This window comes from Xenopus laevis, chromosome 6S, assembly GCF_017654675.1.
Source record: "Xenopus laevis strain J_2021 chromosome 6S, Xenopus_laevis_v10.1, whole genome shotgun sequence".
Lineage (NCBI taxonomy): Eukaryota > Metazoa > Chordata > Amphibia > Anura > Pipidae > Xenopus > Xenopus laevis.
The window spans coordinates 73,494,469-73,504,359 of record NC_054382.1 but is presented as its reverse complement, the minus strand read 5'-3'; positions in this window follow the sequence as shown (position 1 = coordinate 73,504,359).

The window sequence follows — 9,891 nt, the reverse complement described above, 5'->3', positions numbered from 1 at the left end:
TGTAATTTTGTCAAGGTGCTGGATCCATCATAGATGGATTTTTTAGCCATCAGGTCCAGCAGCCCAATGAATGCAGGACGATATTTCCTTCTGTTTTATTCTGGCTCCTTTTTTTCCCAGAAAGTTGACGACCGGACACATAAGACAACATTTCTAAAGACCATTAACTTTACTGGGGCCCATTTATTAAAAGTCGTCAAAATGGTCCCAGTGCAGTAACCCACAGCAACCAATGGATAATTAAAGCTGATCTGCATAATGTAGGTTAAATAATAAAAACATTTTTTGTTGCCATGGGTTACTGCATTTGGGCAAATTTATCCAATAAAATTAAATTAAATCCCACGTTAGATAACCCTCTTGAAGTGGGGTGCCACAGATAATTCAAAAAGATTTCATAGAACAAAAGACACTGTCATGTCATAAGTTTAGTATTATCTGAGCATCAGCTCTTGTTTATAGATTTACAGTATGTAACAATACACACACAATAAATTACATATAAGCGTATATTGCAATAGACCTCTGGGTATTTTTCAACTATTTTTGTTACAGTTGTTGAGCTTGATAGGGATAGGCAGTAAGTCTGAGCATAAATGTCTGCTTCCAAAAGATTTTTTTTTTTTTTTTTTAAGAATGCTTTTTATTGAATTTTAACAACACATAGAAATTAGGGGGGGAAAGAGGGTAGGAAAGAGAGAAGAAAGAAAAAATAATAAATAGCAATAATTTGGCTGGAGGCACAAATGACAGTTACAGTGAGGTTGCTAGTGATTCAGTCCATGGAGACCAGACATCTTCAAATTTCCCTGGACACCCTCTCGCCACATAGGTAAGTTTGTAAAGTTCCAATTGAGAGTTGACAAGGGCGATCCAGTGCTGCAAAGTCGGGGGTGATGGTCCCATCCAGTGAAGTGCAACAGTCTTTTTACCGTAGAACAAAAGCAGTCTCATTAAGGTTCTAGTTCGGGCTCTGGGTACCATGGAGTCTACTAATCCCAACAGACAAGTGGCAGGGTTAAGTACCTGGGGCAGGGCTAGTTCTGTTCCCATAAATTGAGTGACCTGGTGCCAAAACCTGTTCACAGCAGGACAATGCCACATCATATGAAGAAAATCGGCTAGCTGTTCACTACACCTCGGACACTTAGGTAGATCACGTTTACCCATAGCATGCAGTTTTTGAGGGGTGAGATAGGTCTGATGCACAATTTTAAACTGAACCAGTTTGTCCCTAGGGCTGACAAGGGGTTTATACAAAGAACCAATAATTTCGTCCCAGTCATCTTGGGTTAACTGAATCCCACTGGCTTCCCATTTATATTTAACTCTAGGGCGTGGGTCATATTTCCGAGATAGGAGCAGCTTGTAGGACTTAGAAAGGAGCTTCACCTTAAGTGGGCGGGAGATCAGGTCCTCAATGTCAGGAGACTGCACAAGTGGGGGCGTGGGGAACTGGGCAGTGCACAAGTGAGCAATCTGCAGGTATCTGAACTCAGAAAGGTTAGGATGGGAGGTGGCCTGTTGCAGGAGGGGAAAGGTGTTCAAAACATTGTCAGTGTACAGGTGTTTGACATGTTTAACTCCAAGTCTAGCCCACGTCCCCGCCTCCGAAAAAGTAGAAAAGTGCACTAGATTACTATTGCCCCACAGGGGCGTTTCGGGAGAAATACTCCCTGTCTTGTCCATTAGGTGTAGCATGACATCCCAAGCTCTTTTAGTAGCATCAAGCACCGGTGGTAAGGGGCTGATATCCTTCCTGCACCTATACAAAGCATTCTTAAGGCTTTCTATAGAGGTAAAGTAAAGGGCTTCCAAGGTCGATGCAGGATTTTCAGTATCAAAGCATCGCCAATTAGCTATATGAGTACTCTGTGAGGCTAAATAATACAACTCATAGTTAGGGGATGCGAGGCCTAGATTTTCAGGCAAGGCATTCAGAGTTGCGCGGGAGAGTGTCGGGGTCTTGTTCCCCAGATGAATGCGGACTGGATACGATCAATCTCCTGTAGAGACTTTTTCGGGATATGACACGGAGTGTTACCCAGAACATACAAAAATTCCGGCAGGAAAACCATCTTGCAGATGTTGATTCTGCCAATAAGAGTAAGGGGTAGGTTTGCCCAGTGGTCCAGGGTCAATTTGAATTGGTGCAAAAGTGGCTGGAGATTGTGCAATAGAAACGTGGATGGGTGCCTATGAATGTGTAACCCTAAGTATTTGAAAGAGTGGACTACTTGCAGTTCACATTGAGGGTCCAGCATATCTGGGGACAGACTGTCTAAAGGAAAAATCATAGACTTATCCCAATTTATTTGGAGGCCTGAGAAGTTCCCAAAACGCTTGACAATACCCAAGGAGGACTGCAAAGAGATGTGGTGATCAGCAAGATAGAGTAGTGTGTCGTCTGCATACATTGAAATCTTTTCCTCAACTGTTTTATAGAGAAGGCCTCTGACTAGGGGGGATTGCCGAATCTCAATGGCCATAGGCTCGATGGCCAGGGCGAAAAGGAGGGGAGAGAGAGGGCAGCCCTGTCGGGTGCCCCGGGATAAGCTAAAGGCAGGTGAAAGTATCCCATTAACCCTGATGGCTGCCTGGGGCTCCTTGTACAGTAATTGGACCCATTTTATGAAAGCAGGGCCGAATCCCATTCTAAACAAGACTTCCCAGAGGTAAGGCCATTCAATGGAATCGAAAGCCTTGGCCGTATCGAGGGAAACCACCAATCTGGATCCTACATTCTCATGAGGCAATTGTAAATTAAGAAATAGCCTTCTAAGGTTAAATGAGGTAGATTTGGTAGGCATGAATCCAGATTGGTCAGGTTCCACCAAAGTCGACACCACCTTGTACAATCGATTGGCCAACACTTTAGCAAGGATTTTAACCTCCATATTCAGAAGGGAGATTGGGCGATAGGTGGAGCATAGTAGTTCATCCTTCCCGGGTTTCGGAATAAGGACAATAGTCGCTTCAGCAAATGATTTTGGAAAGGAGAAGTCCCGAAAGGCAGAGGATAGTGTTTCATGGAGAATGGGGACAAGTTCCTTGACATGAATCTTGTACCAGTCTATAGGAAAACCGTCCGGTCCGGGGGCCTTCCCTGAGGGAAAGGATAAAATGGCTTCAGCCAGCTCAAATTGGGAAATGGGGGCATCTAGAAACGTAGCCTGGGCCTGAGAGAGTTTTGGGATGGGTATAGTGTCAAGATATTCGTGCAGTTCTGCTGCAGAGTAGTGGGCGGTAGAAGCGTACAAAGCTCTATAAAACTCACTAAACGCCAAAGAAATATCCTTAGGAGAGGTAAGGACAGCCCCAGAGCACGTTTTGATTTTGGGAATGGCAGTGGAGGTCTCCTGTGCCTTGGCTAGAAACGCCAGCGGTTTTCCATTTTTGTCCCCTAGGGCAAACATGGTGCTAGTGGCATGGAGCATTTTTTTCTTAGTTAGTTCTATCCTGTATAGATTTAGGCGTCTAAGAGCCGACGCAAATTCTGCATGACTGCCCAATGATGGGTCAAGTATGTAAGCAGATTCGGATTCCCTCACAGCCAATTCCAAAGTCTCCAAAGCATCCTTACCATGTGCCCGCACCGCAGCTATAGATGCTATTAAGTTACCTCTCAGAACAGCTTTGAGGGCATCCCACGTAATTTGGGGGGAAGCAGACAATCGGTTATCCTGCCAATAATGTGTAATGGCGGTCGTGGAGTTGGTTACCACAGTCTCATTCTTTAACCAGAAGGGGCTAAGTCTCCACTGCCTAGAGGTAGGGTCTGGAATCAGGGCTAGCGAGAGGAGTAAGGGAGCATGGTCGGAGATTGCTCTGGGTAGGTATCGGATCTCACGTACTTTAGGCAAGAGATCTGGGGAGAGCAGAGCCAAGTCTATTCTAGAAAGAGAGTGGTGAGTGGCCGAATAGCAGGAGAACTCTTGTCTCTCGGGGAACTTCCACCTCCAAACATCAGTCAAGCCATAAGCCATTGCCCATTCTGCAAGTTTCGAGGTGGTGGGGGCCGTTGTAGAAAGTCTGTCCATAGCAGGATTGAAGCAGGCATTAAAATCTCCCATAATGCAAAGGGGGGCCGGGGGAAGTTGTACTATACCCTGATATATTTCCTTAAGCACCACATCAGTGAAAGGGGGGGAATGTATACATTCACCAATAAAAGAGGGTTTCCAGCTATGGTACATGCCAATATCTGGTAACGGCCTAACCTATCAGAGCGAATATCAAGAAAGTCTAAAGGGAGGCCCTTACGGATAAGGAGAGACGTACCTCTAGCATAAGAAGAGAACGTGGTATGATACGTATGGGACGCCCAGGGTTTGCGCAAAGCCAGGACCCTATTCCCTGTCAAATGCGTTTCTTGAAGCAAAAGAATGTGAGGGTTGTACGTTTTGAGATAGTTAAAAACCAATGCACGTTTAACCCTATCGTTCAAACCTCTCACATTCCAAGATACAATAGTTACTACAGACATGGTAACCCACAGAGACAATATATACTCACAATCCCCAATTCGACTCCATGGCACCCAGGCGACACCTCGATCATCAAGGTAAGTTGAGAGCAGACATTCCAGCCAAAACCAAAAAAAAAACTAAAAAGACAGAAGGACAGAGAGAAGAGAGGGAGAAAGAACACAATACAAACCCATACATACCCCAAAAACACCCCCCACCCTGTCCAGTCCTGAAAGTACAGCGGGCTTAATATCCCAAACGTCATGGAACTGGAGAAAGTGGTTGCCCATAGCTCAGTCGCTACCAGCTGAGAGATCTGCAAAAGCGAGCCGTGGGCTGGAAATCAGCAGGACCAAAAGAACAGCTGATGGACAAAAAATTGTAGGACATCTGAACCTGGCAAACACGTTTCCACTGTGCAGATACGGATCTTGAGAGGGTCCCAAACCAAACATTACTCTTGGCCGAAGGGTGGTCAGAGCCTGTGAAGAGGAGTTAGCCACTTGGTAAGTTATATAAGGCGTACGGCAACGCCGGACTCCGTGTGGGAGGCTAAAGCGGACAGGAATAAGGCAACTATCATGCCGATCAGGCGTGGAGATAGGGGTATCCTCAGACTCGGGAGCAGGGTAGCCATAAGTCGGATCAATACAGGGCACAGAGCCACGCTCAGCCATGCAAATTGAGGAAACTTCCACCCAGAGGGAGGCAATCAAGGCACACAACGGAGTCCAACTATAGTCATTTGTAAACCAGAAAGGGTAACTCGACACAGAGGACAAGCCACACGCCCAAAAGTTGTGTAATTGCATAGCGTCTGTGTGAGAAAAAATACAGTAACAGCTTAGTAGCCCGTAAACGATACAACAAGTAAGTACCTGTAAGCCCACAGGAGCCAGGCCAAGTGTGAGCGGCCGCACCCAATTAGTGGAGGAGCCAGGGGAGCCCCATACGAGTCCAGGTTAGGGAGGGTTCCTGAAGCGACACTGTGGGTCATGGCCTAGGGCTTCGTCTAGGCCTCGCTTCTAGCCACTCCAGGGCGTCTTCCGGAACGGAAAAGAAATGAGCCTTGTTGCCCCTCCACGACTTTGAGTCGCGCGGGGTACAGCATGGAGTAAATAAGATTACGATCCCGCAACCTTTTCTTGACTTCAGTAAAAGTGCTGCGTAGTTTCTGCAGGTGCGTGGAATAATCCGGGTACAAGGAGATTGTGGCGCCGTTAAACTCAAGCTTCCCCATCGACCGAGCTGCGGTCAAAGCAGTGTCTCTGTCCCTGAAGTGCAAAAGTCGGATAAGGAACGGGCGTGGTGGGGCTCCCGGTGGTCTGGGCCTCCCTGGGACGCGGTGTGCCCTCTCCACTGTGAAGTGCGCTGTGAAAGTGGCCTGTGGCAATAGGGTCTGAAGCCACGATTCGGCAAAGTCCACCGCATGCTCACCTTCCGAGCCCTCTGGGAGACCCACCACGCGGACATTGTTCCGCCGCTGACGGTTCTCATAATCATCTAGTTGCGCAGCCTGTAGCTTGAGCTGATGGCGCAGGTCGTCCAACCGCTCTGGGAGCGGCCGATAGGAGTCTTCGAGATTGCTCACTCTAGCCTCAACCTCCGCTGTGCGTTCCCTTATAGTCTGCAGGTCGACCTTAATGAGAGACAAATCAACCTGCACCTCGTCAATTCGGGCAGTCAAAGTAGCCTGACAGGTTGCAATGGCGGCCAAAACAGGAGCCATGTTTGTATCAGGCCCAGGCCCCTCCGACGACTCAGGTGGAGAAGGGCCGTCGGCGCCATCTTGGGCGGGTCGCCTTACGTATTGATCCATCTTTTGCGACATATCAGCCGGTTTTTTCGGACCCTTAGAGCCACCCATGTTCACCAGGTAAGGCACAGTACCAAAGGGGTATAGAGTCCCAAAAATTGTGTCGGTCAGGGTAGAATCAGGATCAATGTGCCCACGGAGCTCACCGCTGTGCGACCAGTTACTTCGACATTCAGCCACGCCCCCCGCTTCCAAAAGATTTTTAGTGTTCCTAGACTGCTCAAGAGCTACATCTATTAAAAAAAAAATCCTTATTACTAAAAACAGATCCTTGCTTTGAAGCAGTAGGTGTAGACAAACACAATTGGGGTATATTTATCAAAAAGTGAAGTTAGAGATCGCCACAGTCCTCTAGAGTTTAATCCCGCCACTCTCCATTCATTTCTATGAGATTTTTAAAAGAGTATTTATCAATGGGGGAAAGTTAAGCCTTTGATAAATATGCCTTTCAAAATCCCATAGAAATGGCGGAATTAAACTGTGGTGATCTCTAACTTTACTTTTTGATAAATATACCCCATTAATATCTCTTAGTAGTGAGTCTGGCAATGTGCTTTCTGCATACCCTGCTAAACCACTTCCTGCCTAACTAAACTCTGTCTTTGGTGTGTTTAATCTGATTCTCCCAACCCTGGTGTTTTAAATAGACTGTACAACCAAATGAGTGGTCTACTGAGGACTGTCTGACTATGCCAGCATCCTCTGCACCCTTTGTGAAGACTACCAGCATCGGTGCAGTTGCATGGTAATAGAGGCTGTGCTCGGATAAGAGTGAATTTAGCAGCTTCTCTCTATTCTTTACAATTTCAAGTAGGGAAATCAGTAAGTATGAGTGCAGTAGACAAGAATAAAATAATAATATTGTACAAGTGTTAAAATGTACGGAATATGGGTACTTAAAGGAGAACTAAACCCTAAAAATGAATATGGCTTAAAATACAAAATTTTATATACTGAACTTATTGCACCAGACAAATACAAGAGGTCCTCTGCAATCAACCCATTATCAATATATAAAGCACATTGATTTTGAACTTATTGTATCAGCCCAAAGTTTCAGCTTCTCAATAGTAGAATGATCCAGGACTTCAAACTCGTCACAGAGGTCACCATCTTGGAGAGTGTCTGCAAAACTCAGTGGGTTCACTGATTATCTGATTATCAAGCAGAAAATAAGGTTGGTCTGTAATATAAGCTGATGCTACATGGCTGATTATTACATTCTGATGCTAGTTGCACTGCTTTCTGTGCTGCCATGTAGTAATTGTCTGTATTAATTATTACTCAGACTTATATTGTGACATCTATACAATATATAAAAAAGCAACACTGGTTGGTATCCCTGTATGTATATATATATTTTATCCTTATTTAGCCCAAACTATAGGTAGAGGTCTGACAAAGTCAGATGAAAAAATGTTAATATTGTTTAAGAAAAAAGAAACCCCACCAAATAGAGGGTTACTATATCTATACCAAGTAGACTCACAACAAAAATTACAAAACCAAAATAATCAATGAGGATAATAATTCATTCATAAAGGTGCTAACTAATAAATTAGGTAAAGTGCTAGTGCAATTAATTAAAGTGAGAAACGATCAGTCTAAGGACTGATAAAAATTGATTATTCCTGAATCAAAAGGGTGTGTTACTCCACCAGTAGATTCCAGAAGCACCCCTTAATAAATAAATTCATTAATTGATTAATATATAAAGTGTAGTTAATCAAAATATATTAGGCGAAATGATTTTGCAATAAGTTACACCAATAAAGTGCAGTGCAATAAATAGGCTAAAAAATGAGGCTTGGTAATTGATTAAATGGTTAAAAAGGATTTAGTAAAAAATGGCCAGAAGAAAAGGTTTTTTATATATGGGTTAACAAATTATTATTTGGTCATATTCCAAGAATAAGGTTAAGAGAAATTTGAAAAATATAGAGGGTGGAGTTGTCCCAAAAACTAACTGCCTATTTCGTTTCTAAGGCCTGGGACACCACAAAGTTAAGGCAGGACAGGGTAACCGGAGCTGTGGCCTTGTATTTTAATTTACCCTAAACGTTAAAAGAGGCTAACTAGCCCTTAAAAACCACAAACTCACGGCCCCTTAGAATGGAAGGAAGATAGAATTGGTGGTAAAGCAAAGAATCTAGACCGAAAATTCAGAATATCCAGTATATTCCCCTGATGTAGGAATCGCTTCAGAATCAGATTGTTATCTAAAGGAGATCAAATTTTCAAGAGGATGCCGACGCGCGTTTCGCTTAGAAGCTTTGTCAAGGCGAGAATGATTGGGTCCGTGTGGTATTCGACTAGAAATAGACTTCCGCATTGGCGTCACTGTAATCACTTCTCGCGAGATCCTGGTCATAGCGGACGCGCCGAACATAGTCTGCGTCTCCGCCTCCCCACTGTCACCTCAACCAGGACCTTCCTACAACGAGGACGACTCCCACAAGTGCACTCCCATCAGTGACGCTTGTGGGTTTTACCCAGACAGACCCGTTTTATCCTGAGATTGTATGAATGAATTTAGCCATTTTATTAATTAATTTATTTATTTATTACACACTACTCAGGAAAAATATAAATTTTTTTTAAAAAGGAAGATTATTTATTTATGAACACTATATATAAAAAAGAAACTTTAAAAACAATTGCTTAGCCACATATGGACACAAAGCAATATTTACATATAGTAAGAATGAAAATTCAGGGGGAAGAAAAAAACCTATTTATTACGAACAAGTTTAAATAAAAGCAGTGTAGAGGTTGTTTTCATTTATTCCTTTTGGGGAAATTGTGTCTATCTTAATAATCCAATAGCTTTCCCGTTTAAGGAGAGCTTGCTCAAGATCCCCTTTATGGATTCCCAGGTCAATTGTTTCCAAGGCCCAGAATTTTAAGAGAGATGGGTTCATATTGTGGAATTTTAAAAAATGGAGAGCCACTGTTGACAATGTTTTGTCCTTTTTAATTGCACTTCCAGCTGTTCTTATTGTGCTGCAATGTTGCTGTACCCTTTGTTTAAGCATTTGAGTTGTCATGCCAATGTACTTCTTCTGGCAAGGGCATTCAAGACAGTAGATCACATTGTGAGTACGGCAATTGATGTAACTATTGATCTTATACTCCTTTCCAAAACGATCTTCAAAGGAATCAACTCTAATCATCCTATTACACATGTTACAGTTTCCACAAGGGAAACAGCCCCAATTCCTTTTGTTAGTTTTATGATTTGAATTATAGAAATGGCTTCTCGTAAGCATGTCCTTTAAATTCGGGCTCCTTTTGTAGCATACAGTAGCTCTATCTTGCAGTATACCTCCTAAGGTTTCTACTATTAGTGTTATAGGTAGTAATAAAACACAGGACAACAATACTATTGTACGCTTTATTACTACCTATAACACTAATAGTTCCCCAGATTCAGGGAATTATGAATAAACATTGGCCGGTACTATTGGAGGACGAAACCTTAGGAGGTATACTGCAAGATAGACCTACTGTATGCTCAGTCAGTGCGAACCTAAATGACTTTAAACATTCAACACTTAGGAAAATGTAATATTGCTATAGTACATCTTCTAAGGATATTTTACATAT